The 13,469-nt window shown below is 33.1% G+C and overlaps 1 protein-coding gene across 1 annotated transcript in view; it reads right to left on the bottom strand.

Annotated features, from left to right (window-relative positions):
* The window catches only part of Tsc22d1 (TSC22 domain family, member 1), a gene marked incomplete in the record, with an annotated part of 128,954 nt that overhangs the window by 95,453 nt on the left and 20,032 nt on the right, over nt 1-13,469 (bottom strand).

Here is a 13,469-nt window from a genome sequence, read left to right on the forward strand (position 1 = left end):
GGAGGGGCTGTGGAGAAAAAAGAATTGTTCTCCACTGTTGGTGGGAGCATAGACTGGTACAACCACTGTGGAAATTAGTGTGGAGATACCTCAAAAAACTACAATTAGAGGTCTCATTCAATCCAGGTATTCCCCTTCTTGGTATCTTCCTGAAAGAATTAAATGCATCATACCACAGTAATATGCACATGACTATGTCTACAGCAACACATTTTCTAATAGCCAAATTGAGGAAACAGCCCAAATGCCCATCAACTGATGAATGGATAAAGATGATGTGGGTGTTTTTTTTTTTTTTTACAATGGAGTACTACTCTGCCACAAAGAAGTATAAATGTGAGGTATTTTTAGAGAGAGGGATGTACCTTGAGACCATACTCTTAACTAAAATAAATCGGACACACATGTGTCAATACCACATTGTTTCTCTGGATAAGAAACCGAAAGTGTAATAAGGACCAAATTGTATAACAGATTTTGTGAAATAGGAAGAAAATGTTTAAGTAGAAAGGGGAACTAGGGAGGCGGGAGGGGCAAAGGAAGGAAGGAAAAAGAAGGAAAAATAAAAATAAAGCTTTTGCAAATAAGGAGGGGAACAGTGGTTCAAGGGAGGGTAGGCAAATGGGAAAAAAAGAATCAAGTTATATCATGTATAAATTCCCTAAGATGAATGTGATCGTTATGTATACCTAAAATGTACCAATAAACTTAATTAAAAAAATAAAAAAAGGCATAGGAACAAATTCTGGATCAACTTCCCATTAAACCACTCTGAATATGGAACCACCTACCTCATAAAATGATGAGCTGATTCACTAATTGACACCAACATTATTATTCTGTTTTACATAAAGGGGACAGTGGAATAAACAGCAAATACCTTTAAATAAGAGCCAAATGTCCACGAGCTGGACTTCTTACAAAAAGAATTCATACATGGTTTAAGATTATTGTGTTTTGCATTACCATGCACTGAAAAAATTATACTAGAATTTTAATTCTAGGGAAAAAATACTTTATTTTCCTAGTTCATCCATATTCAATGCTGCAGTTTCTTTTTTTTATATACTCAGAATTCTACTAACTCTCAACTCCTTGATCCTACCTAATATTCCTTAGAGAATTTACACTATTAACTTTCTCATTTCAATGATATGTATTCTGGCCAATATTACTATTTCTTACTGCTGGGAATAAAAGACTCCCAAGTTAGTATACATGAATATTATAAAATACCTTAGTTTCTTATACAAAATAAAAATTAGTCCAAGAAACTATTTTCTAAGCCCCCAATATCATTTAACAACAACATATACACATAGCCAAAATGAATCCAGGCTGGGGCTGGGGATTTAGCTCAGTGGCAAAGCGCCTGCCTGGCAAGCGCAAGGTCTTGAGTTCGGTTCCCAGGACCAGAGAAAAACAAAAACAAAAACAAAAACAAAAATGAATCCAGGCAATACTCTTACAGACTATGTGTTTGGCTTTTCATGCAAAGTACAGTATTTTAGTACTCAGGGCTTAGGAAACACTAAATTAAATATAGGTCACAGACCCTTTAGGAAAGCAAAGGTAGAAGATGCCTTGTAATACCAAAGGCTATGTACGTTCAAAGCATACAGTGCCTATAAATATGTTTAAATGCACTCCAAACTTGAGCAAAAACATTTGTAGTTTGTCCATTTTCAATCTCTGTAAGTTTTAAGAAAAATTATTTTTATAATTCTACATCAGTCTAAAAATATAAGCTTATTTGTTTTTGTTTACTGTGTCATCAGACATTATGTTGAACATACTGTGAACACGTTCTACCTATGCCATACCTTACCTCTTGGGCAGATCCCTTGATCCTAATTTCTGAAAATTCCGATGCATACTTCAAAGTAATCTAACTCACTTAGGTATATATACCAGTGGAGAAAAAAACTCCAGAACAGCTATGTACTTATTTTTGAAATATGAATTTTTCCTGTTTTAGGACTAAATTAATATAAAATCTTTTTAACACACAACAAAAATAACTGAGTAAAAATAAGGGAATTGCTCAGGACGTCTAAGTACTGACTACTGTTCAACTATTACAATATAGCAACAGAAAATAAGATTTGTGCGCATACTTAAATAAGCTGTAATGTCAGTACTTTGCAGACACCTTGCTTGTAACTTTTTTAAAAAGCTACCAAAATGGGGGAAGGTGGTTTGTTTTCACACTAATTAACTACAGCATAAAAATCTGTTTTGATTGTTAATCTGATCAATGATGGTGAAGCCATAAGCTTATGTTCTTAAACCTCGAAGATATAGTGTGAGCCAAGTTCAACATTCTGTAATATTTTTATTGTGAAGGCTATTGGTAGTGTAGCAAAGAGTTCACGTAAAAAAAAGTTACTTATTTAAAACTCTCATTTTACCATTACCATTGGGACACTATGAAGGTTGTGATGTAGGGTATTTTTCACCCCCCACCCTACCCTTTTGTATACATACAAGAAAGGCTTATAAAGGTTTTTCTATTCACACAAAATACAGTCTCCTACTGAAGTATATTATCTGTAAACCTTTTAATAGCTTTAACTCTAAAAATAAAATTTTGTCCATAGAATCTTTAACTTATCTTTTACAAACTTACCAGATTAACAGTCAAAAATTTGAATTTCCTTTGCCTATTCTCCATTATAGTAGCTGTCTCAAATCATAATTTCCTTTTATAATTATCTTTTTTAGACTAGTTTAAGAACCAAACTATTTTCATTTTAATCCATACATTGTTACTAATTAATTCAATTTTTACTCCTTGTTTAGGACTCTATTCTTAATATTTAAATTTTTAGAGTCTACTTTTTATATAACTTTTCTTCAAATCCAAAAAGAAATAACCCTCTTGCTTCTACCAACAAAGGGTAAATTGTTCCACTACCTTTAATTAAGCTTATGTAATCATATAGACAAAAATCATTAAAATTAAATTTTACCCTTTTCTAGGCTGCACTGATAAGGTTTAAAGCAAGAGACTCTGAAGTTAAGATTGCTCTTTTTACAGTTATTTGTTCAAGCAGAACATTAAAACACAAAACATTTTTCTCTTGGTAACAACACTGAAGAATTGAGTAGTTCTCCAATCAGCACTATTTCCAAATGTTCTTTTTTGAGTAGAGAGACTGCACTCTATTTTGCAAGAGGTTATATTTTGATCAATCTAGCTGTGAAATATTTGACCAAATTACTCCTGATATTTACAGTTTTAATTCAATTAAGTTAATTCTTAAAGTTTTTTTCACTAAAAAAACACAGAAGAACATATTCAGAAACACTTTGAGAAAGACACATAAAGTTAAAATACACTTAAATATTATTGCAGTTTTCACTTGCTACTCCTGAAACAGAAATAAGTCATTTATCAGTAAGTGCATTTTTATGGAGAAAATATTTATTAGTTTTCAAATGATCACATAATACAAATATTACACAATTAGTCATTCTAGAAAAATTAGCTTATATTAATATGCATAAAATAAACACTGAAAAATATAGGGCTGTGTATTATGACAAAATTATTTTTTAAAATCTGAAAAGAAAATGCATCAAAATAAAGTTTAAACAAATCAGTTCACATTAATATACAAAAAGTTTCACTTTTAAATAGTCTGAAGTGGCATGAGGTAGAGAAATGCACTTGTATTTCTTTTGCACACTTTAACGAACAGCTAGAATTTAATTAAAGCATGAGATTAAGAAACTAAAGCACCTTCATCTTCAAAGCTCAATCAAAAAGCTAGTAACGTTACAGGCCATAAAATGGTTTATACTGAACCACAGTTCAAAATTTCAATTAACTTAATTTCTAGGCAAATTTCACTTTCAATTCTCTAGTTCTTTCTAAAATCTTTTTTTTTAGTATATACGTGTTTGTAAACCAACTATCTTATTAACAAAAACAGCCCAAATAAAAAAGTTATAATCAGTAATATGAATTCAGAGATCTCTGGGGAAATTTAAATTCCAATTGATCTTTTAAATTTAGCTTTAAGTACAATATTTATGAACATTTATTTATAATCAATGAGAAAAAAAAAAAACAGTTCTCAAAGTAAGCCAAGAAAAACTAAAGGGCAGGTTATATTTTAGCAAATGTGGCTTCTTAAATCTTCAGGATTCCTGAAACATTTTAGCTGTTTCCATGTTAGTAACTATAGAATGTCTCTTCAAATTTGTACAGAATATCATGAACTGACAGCACCTAATGGTTTTTTAAAATTTCTTTAATAACTTTGGGCTGACCAATTAATGGCTACCAAAGAAAGATACATTCTGATAACTACTTTTTATCATTAACTGGCAGTTTGGATAAAACTAGTTTGCAACACTTACTCAAATCTGCAGGCCTACTCTAATACTATCAATCGCTTTTGCCTTGTGAAATAACTGCTTTGTGTTAGTATCAACTTAAACTTTAGTACTCTTTCCATGCAGAATACCTCAAATTTAACAGATATTTTTTCATGTAGAAGACAGATAAAATAACTTCATCTCAAAGATGTCTCTTCTACTTCTACCCTATAATCTTTGCTGATTTTGACAAATGTAAGGTTCAAGAGCAGCAAAAGATAAGCTAAAGGAATATATCTTAAAAGTCTTAAATAATTCAAAAAAAATTCACCCTTTATTTACTAGCTTCTTTCAGCATCAGGTAAACCAAAAAAAAAACTTTATAAAGTTTGCCTACTACTTTATTCAGGTGATTTTCAGTCCCACAAATCTTTTAAGTGAAACAGACACAGAGAGCTGCTTTAAAAGAAAGGAGTCTCTCAAGCTTCCTCTATTTCAGTCTTCTGAATAGAAAGGAATGTTTTCATGGCCATGTAAAATTCCAATTTGAAAAGATTATTTCATTATTTGAGCCTTTCCATTTTCAGACCAATAGTAAATCTTAAAAGTTTGTAAATAACAAGATCAGGTGGCTGGCTCATCCTTGTGTCTTCTATACATATTGCATGGATCCATTCACCACTGCCTTCCAAACTGCAGATGCTGGCATGTGTGACAGATATCATCCATGAAGGCTCTGCTAGAAGAGTTCCTTTTGCTGAAGAAGTATGATGTTTTACCAGTTGAAAGAAATCTGGGCAATTAGAGAACAATTAAACCAGTCTCCCATTATCAAGACACCTGGAGTCACAGAAGGAATCCACCAAGGAAAAATGAAAACTTGCCAAAGGCACCAAAGTTCACATCCTACCCATTGTAGATGATAAGAACTTCCTGGAATCAAATCCTACCCTTGGCATCAAAAGGCTAAGAGAAAACTATCTTAATGCCATGGGAAAAATCCAGCAAAAGGCTATTTTGCCACAAATAATACTACTAGGGACTAGAAAACTTCTTTGAGTATATTAAACATAGCTTTCAAGGATATTATATCCTGAAACTTATACTCATTCATACTTATTAAAGAATGAAGCCTAAATTTGACAGTAAAACCATAACAATACTACTAACATTGCATAATCTAGAAGATCTAACATGAAAGCCTAATATTTGAGGTAGGAAAAAGACCAAAAAGTTCTCACTAACAGGGTAGGATAATACCTGGACATCTACTGTATAAATTAAAAAGATTTCAGATGTCCATCTTGGCAAAAGATGAAATACAGAAACTTTCAAATTACTAGAATGTAAGAGCCCTCAGAAGTCCACTATAACCATAAAGGTCAAAATGGGTAAATATTCCCTTTTAAATCTTTGTGGACTACACAAGCATCCACCACATCATGTGCCCCAAATCATTCTTTAATTATCTGGAGAGGAAATTAAATAAAATTTAGGTTCCTCGAATGGGCACTTGCTAGCACTCCAGAAAAACAAACAGATCGTGGCCCCATTTGATTCTTATATGAACCCACGGAGTTTACCAATAGAATAAAATGGGCAATGGAAGAACACTCCAATCTAAAAATAAACCCAAGTAAATAATGGAAAGCACCCACTTGTTTATTATCCTTTCCCTCTCTCTCCAGAAGCTGGATATTCTGTCTCCAAGGGTTCAGTGGAGAAAGTGGACCCCTGACGTCAAAAGCTCTCCGTGGTCTTGGCTGTATCTGTGGTTCTAGGATCACTCCTTGCACCTCTGGTAGGAGAGAAGCACTGAAATAGAGAGCTGAATATAGATTTAAGAAAAAATTCTTATTAAGAAATTACAATCTCTGGTCATTTGAGTTTGTAATGACTTACTCAGGACAAAAAGGAACTATCTTTGGACATACTTTACCACCTTCTTAATTTGAATTTTATGTCTGTCACCACAAATGATTAATTCCTCAGGAACTATTAAGAAGGGACTTGCATTGGTCTAAGCCATATTACACTCTGTGACAAACCACTCAACATCAAGTGGAAGACCAAAGCAAAAAACAATCATGAGTTATGACTAGAAGGAAGACCATGGTTGCCTTAAAAGGACAGGGAGAAGGCACTCAACCTCAGATGTATCAAAGGAATCCCAGTTAATTCTTCTGCCAAAGAGAATAAGATGGATTGAAAAGTAGAAACAGAATAATCAAGCATATTAACAGGAACGCCACTAACCTTTTAGAATACTTCAGAAGCTGAATTTGTTATCCGTTTTAAAGCGTTCAGTAATTTAAAGAATTAAACATACTATAGGCCAATATTACAGCAATACAAGGCTAAACCCACGTTTTAACAAAGCAATGACTACTGTCACTGAAACAGGGCTATTCTTCAAGTATTCATCTTTAAAATTGGAAGGGCAGAATACTGGATATAGGTAATATAGATTCAAAATCTTTTTTAAATGCATGATCATTTTGTTCTGGGTCAAGATGAGCTAGGAATAATCATTAATGGCCACAAAGTAGAAATTAAAGCTGTAAGATATACCCAAATAATAGATGATGGTAAAGACATTGGAAAATAGTTTTATTATAGGAAAAAGTAAAACAGAGAGAAGGAAGTTCAAAGCATACAGCATCAAGGAAAAGCTGAAAGGAGAATAAGATAAGCAGATATGTATTTAAAGTTACAGGGATTGCAGGATAAATCTCAAAAATGTTGCCTCTGGAAAAAGGATCAATTATTCTTTGTGGTCCAGAGTGATATATCTCCATTAAATTTCAGATCTCATTTAAATGTAAAGGTGCTGCATATCCCTGCTCTATGGAATAAGTCAGTCACAGTGGAACAGGGCAATCCCCCACGTCCTATTTCTGGGACATGCTGTATTTTGTGACAAATTTAGAAAAAAAAAAAAAAAAAAAAAAAAAAAGCTACCACATATCTCCCACTTGCACCAACTGGTTATCACAAGTTTTCCTTACCTGTTAGCGGAACGAGGATTGTGCTGTCTTGTTCTCTACCAATCAACCAACAAAGGTTATAGTCTCAGCACTAAGAAAGTAGCAACCAACCAAAGTTAGTGTTTTAATGCTTGCACTTCCTCCTGGCTCTGGCAGCCAGTTTGGGAATATATCCAGAGCTGAAAAGGAATGGTTATTCCATTATCTGACAACATTTACACTAAACTTTTAAAAGCCTCAAGATGAAAAGAATGAGCTAATCTTTCTGCTTAGGAACATATCCAACTCTGTACAAGTGAGAACTGAAAACAGTTTGGCCTAAGAAAATCTGTGAATTTAAACAATCAAATCTGTAATTTCCAAAAATTAAAAGAAAGAAATGAAAAAGGAAACCTGAAATAAGACAAGAAGGTGTAACTGCCATTTAGGCAAGAGGTATCAAATAAGCAACTATTAAAGTACTTCATAAGTCCAAGTAGCAGTTCTTTTTTAATTTAAAGTTTCCAACATATTTTAAGTTCTAAGAATCCTTTTAGTTTTAAGGGGACTGAACTTTTGCATCAGTAGATTTAAAAAGTGTTTTAGAGTATTACCTATTACACTGAGATAGATGAGGGATGACAAGAAGAAAAGGCACAAATTAGAAAAAAGACTTGAATACCAAATATCTCAAGAAACGCCATCAAATTAGATAGTTCCAAGAATCCCAAACTCCTAAAGAGATTAGCAAAGTACTCCACAGCAATTGTTCAGAGATGGTTCTTTCACAGATAAGAAATGCTTAAAATTAGTGTATCACAGCTACCTTACACACATTTCTTTTTATCTAGATGGTGCGCATACCTGCCACAACAGTGCTTTTTAAATTATTGAATAGTCATCTTTTAGTCTTTTATAATCAATTCTGACAAACCATTCCTTTTCATCTATAGTATTTCAATATAAACCTTAATAGTTACTTAAGATTTCCAAATTAATGCTAAGTAAAACTACAGTGATTAAAAGTTAAAAACCTATTCAGAAATTATAAACAAGATATAATTTTCCCAACTTCCCAGTTTTACTCCAGTTTTTTGAATATCAGTAATAATATACAGCTGAGTGAAAGTAGAGGTAAGAAGGAAAAGTCCATGTGAAACAGAAAACCTATCTAGTAATTCTTTTTTCAAAGTTCACAAAGCCACTTCACTTGATGATCAAAAAGTCCCAAGAAATCCTATCTCTTGCAGGTTAATACTGAACTAACTTTACTTTTCCATCAGCATGAACTTTATGTTAAACACCAAAACTTTTGATCTATTTATCGCACCCTACAGAATATATGTTTAAAAAAAATGACAACCACTTTAAAAATAAAAAAAAAAGGTCCTTATGTTAGATTACTGGGCATGTTAAATAGAAGCAGACTATAAACATGATCCATTTATAAATGTTTCCCACATTAAATCACTTTTGGATTATTACTTCTTTATTTTGTCTTAATTCGCAAAACTTCAACATACTCATCACTCAGAAATAAATACACACAGATTTCTCTAAGTATTATTTTGAGATTATCGGAAAAAAGTAGCATTTCTCTTTGCTTCAAGGGTTAATAATTTATCAAGGCCCTGGATATGAAAATGTATCCTTTACACAGAAAAACATACAGGCACTTTCAAAATGTGGTCGTTACTCAAACAAAAGAGCAGCCTTTGTGAGAATACCATTAACAGAGATGTAAGAATGATACAGCAGGACCTTACCAAACTCTATTTTAATAGAACAGCATTCGTCCCTGTGGTATTTTAAAAGGAAAAAGTATTCTACTTCAGGACTAACATTTCAACCACTGGAGAACACATTTCCAATCAAAGATAACAAAATCAGCAGTGCTAACATGCTATTTCACATGGGTGTCTATTAATCTACCACTATATCAATAAAATCATTTTAACATTTTCCATAAATACAAATTTTTAAAGCTCTTACTGAACATCCAGTTAGTCAAATCAGAAACAATAAAGCTAAGTATTAATACCACTGAGAAATTCTTCTGCAATAGATATTAGACTACTTGCAATATTTGTTCTCAATACTAAATTATTAAATGAGGACATATGCCTGATTAGTTTTTTTCTAACATCAAAAGAAAGAGGGAAGGCTACACCTGTTTTTAAGCAATGAAATAGAAAGGAACCATTCTACAAAGATCGTAATTTCAATTCACTTGTGCTTTAATTGATCTAAAGTTAAACCCGGTTTATAAATATATGGATTACTCAGAAAACATGACATTGTACCTGAGTTTGAAGCATGATATAACACCTTTTTCTTATATTTTATCACTCATTCTTACCAGTTCTAAGACATTTGCATAAAACCAATTCTTTCACAAATTCCTCTAAACTGTTCCAAACAGGCCCAACTGGCAGTAAAAAGAAAAGTAAAGAATACCTTTAACAAAAGCAGTCTTTTATCTCCAGCTCCTACGAAAGTGTTTGGCACAGGGTAGAAAATTCAGGAAATACTTCACTATCTCTTTTGGAGGTCATCACTTATATGATTAATTTTTTAATATGGTCAGCAGAAACTTCAAAGGTGTTATTCTAAGAATATGATGAAAGTCAAATCATAACAGCCACCACAGATGTTATAGTGTTCTTTTCAGAGACTTAAAGTGGCATCAGATTATTGCCAAAACTCCTCATTTTCAATTTCAAAAAGTACAGAGGGCCAGAGACATAGCTCAGTGGCACAGCGCCTGCCTGGCAAACACAAGGTCCTAAGTTCGATTCCCATTACCAGAAAAAAGTACCGAATTTTGTCCTCAAATGCAGTTATCTTACAAGTAGTCACGCACAGAACTGTATTTTATATTGACTCTATAGAAAAGGTTTTTAAACCACAAATCTTGTATTTTTAAATAGGATATAACCTTAAATAAAACAGGCAAAAGCCTAGAACTTAGTAAACTGAAACCACTATTTTACGTACTTAATCATGGAAAACAATTTTCTAAAAGAGAAGTTGTAATGAAAATAGAAAACCTAACTAGTAGAATGTTTTAAGAGCGCAATATCTAATCAAATTCCATTATAAATATATTTTCTCCTCCTTCTGGAAAAGTTACCATCCAAAAATGTTAGTGAAATTCAAATTATCACACTAGATTTAAAAGTCAAGTTTTGGGCTGGGGATATAGCTCCACAGGACAGTGCCTGCCTGGCAAAGCGCAAGGTCCTCAGTTCAATTCCCAGTACAAAAACAACTCTTCTTTAAAAGTCAAATTTTGTTAAAAAATAAGCAATAGACAACTAAGCCAATTTGTCTTCATATTCTACTAAAGTATATAATGAAGTAGAACAGATGAAAAAGAATTCACCATAGGAGGCATTTTTCAAGCAGTGAATCTACTACACAAGATAGAAGTGGTAACTAATAATATATTTCCACAAATTATTATCAACTGCAAAAAATGGGTGAAAATGCAGCCTCAGAGTCAAGACCATGCACAAAAACGCTTTAAACTGCCTGATTCTTCTGAATGAAAAGTGTTTATTTATTTTACAAAAATAGTGAAAACAATTTTAAGAAAATCTCTGATTTACTGACAATACAGTACTTCTTTCATAATTAGCCTATTTGTTACATTTCACTTTTGTAATACCTTTGCCTGCTTATTTCTCCAGTATGAAATATTTGGCTTTGTTCTTATGATAGTCAGCAGAGTCTGAAGTACATGTATGTTATTTTAAAAGAAAGGACTGTATTTAGTATTTTTCTTATCCTAGGACCTTGGATTGTGCTACACTCATAAGTGGACTCAAAAAGTGAATATAAAAGACTATAACAAGAAATACACTTATGTTTTATGAATTAGGCTACTTTTGCATTAATTCCTTTGAAATCTCTACCCATTTGTGACAAGCAAAATGGCATACTAGTCAATAACAAAAAAATACTGAAGAATTAAATTTAAAAAGCTCTGATCAACCAAGAATCATCATCAAAAGAAAAAAAACCAAGAATCATCAATGGATGCTAAAATTAAAGGGTAAAATTACATGAGGAACAGATTCAAAACCTCTCTCCCTACAAGATGCTTGTTAATTATAAAGAAAAAATAGTAATCTGATAGTTCAGAAAAACAGTATGTACCTTAAACAAGTGATCAAGATGACAACACCACAGCTAAGGGACAAATCAACGGTATGTACCTGTTAATATATAGCCTGAGAAGGACAAACCACCATTTGTGTGGTATTCTGCCAAAAGTACACACTGTCAACCTGACTTGAAAAAATATGACACAAACACAAAGTGGGAGCCAACCTAACTAGTTAACCCTTCAAAAGTATCAAGATCATAAAAGGCAAAAAAAAAAAAAAAAAAAAACTGCCCTCAAATGCAAGACATTGACAACTTAGTACAACTTGCATCAGAAAAAAATTATTTAGAAGACAGAGTCAAAAATTTAAGAAGTGTATAGTTACCATTAATTTCCTCATTTCTATATTTGTACAGGTCTATATAAGAGATGAACAATAGGAAAAGCTGGGTGACAGTTCATGGGAATTCTGCATACTACCTTTTGCAACTTTTTGTTAAGTCTAAAATTATTTCCAAAAAAATAAATGGAATGAAAGATCCTCAGTAAGTTTCAACACCCATGCAATATTCACTAAGAAGAAATACAAGTTTATATTTTTTCCCATTCAGATGAATAGTCCAATCTGTCTTTAAAAACTAGTGCTCACTGACATGATGCCTATAATGCCAGCACTTAGGAGGTCAAGCCAGAAAGACTGAAGGTTCAAGGCTGGCCTGGGCCTCACGAGCAATACAAGGACAGCCCATCCTACATGAGGAGACCCTGTATAAAACAAAACAAAAAGCTAGGGCTTTTGTGCTCAGCTCTTGAATTACTGTGCATATAAAGACAAGACCAAAAGGTCATTCCCTTCCTCATCTCAATTTGAGTATTAAAAAAGGATCAATACAAATGACATTCGCACTCAACATTCTGAGTAAGAACAAGGTGTTTTCCACTTGATGCTGTCTTTGAAGTAGAGTACAGGTTTTTTTTCTTTTTAAAGACAGTGTATCTATCTACAAAAAAAATCCTTTCATCTGTCTTGCAATTGTGTAGCAACTGGGCTGGAGAAGACCAAGAACAAAGTTATATTGGTAGCACATATAAGGCTCAGAGACAGGACATCCTGAACCTCAGGGTCGATACCAGCAAACTGTCAGAAATGAAAGCCTGTATTTATCAACTACTTATAAGGTAGTTTATTTTTACAAAATGAGACCACAAGCCAAAGAATTTAAGTCTCCAACTTGATATCTCAAATTTAAATCCAGAAATGTAATGCTGGTGTCTTAACTTGTCACAGCTGTCGTAACAGTTTGTACTTTCCAAACACTTTGGGGGCAAAATTTTGATAGTCACAATCCATGGCTAAAAAGGAAAATATGACCAAAACAAACAGTGAATAGATATGAAGAACAAAGAAAATCACCATCAATTTAAGAACTATGATTTGACATTAAATACGGTTTAGTTACCATTGTAATGGCTATCAGTAAAATTTTGTAAAAGTTACATCTTGGTTTAAGTCCTAGGAGTGCCAATAATACTAGAACTCATTCTTAGCCTGTCAGAAATCTTCACATGGGGATATTCCTTCATTAAGAAATGAAGCTAGGGCTGGGGAGATAGCTCAGCAGCACAGCACCTGAATGGCAAGTGCAAGGTCCCAAGTTTCATTACTGGTACAAAAAAAAAGAAATGAAGCTAAAGTAGCTTACGTATCTTCCTTCACACATTTAAGTCACTGATTACATATTCAAAAGCAATACCCATTATGGTATTTCTAAGCAGGAAAAAAATCTATTCCTTTATTCCTTCAAAATTTGAATTCAACTAGTACTCTAAAGACTGACTTTGTGGGCCGGGCATGGTGGCGCACGCCTGTAATCCCAGCACTCGGGAGGCTGAGGCAAGAGGATCGTTGCGAGTTCGAGACCAGCCTGGGCTACAAAGTGAGCCCAAGGCCAGCCTGAACTGCATAGCAAGACCTTGTCTCAAAAAGACCAAAAAAAAAAAAAAAAAAGACTGACTTTGTGTAGTTACACGGTGACCCATAAGAAATTCCCAAAAGAGTCAAACAC

The sequence above is a fragment of the Chinchilla lanigera genome, unplaced genomic scaffold (genome assembly GCF_000276665.1).
Source record: "Chinchilla lanigera isolate Chin_1 unplaced genomic scaffold, ChiLan1.0 scaffold00117, whole genome shotgun sequence".
NCBI lineage: Eukaryota > Metazoa > Chordata > Mammalia > Rodentia > Chinchillidae > Chinchilla > Chinchilla lanigera.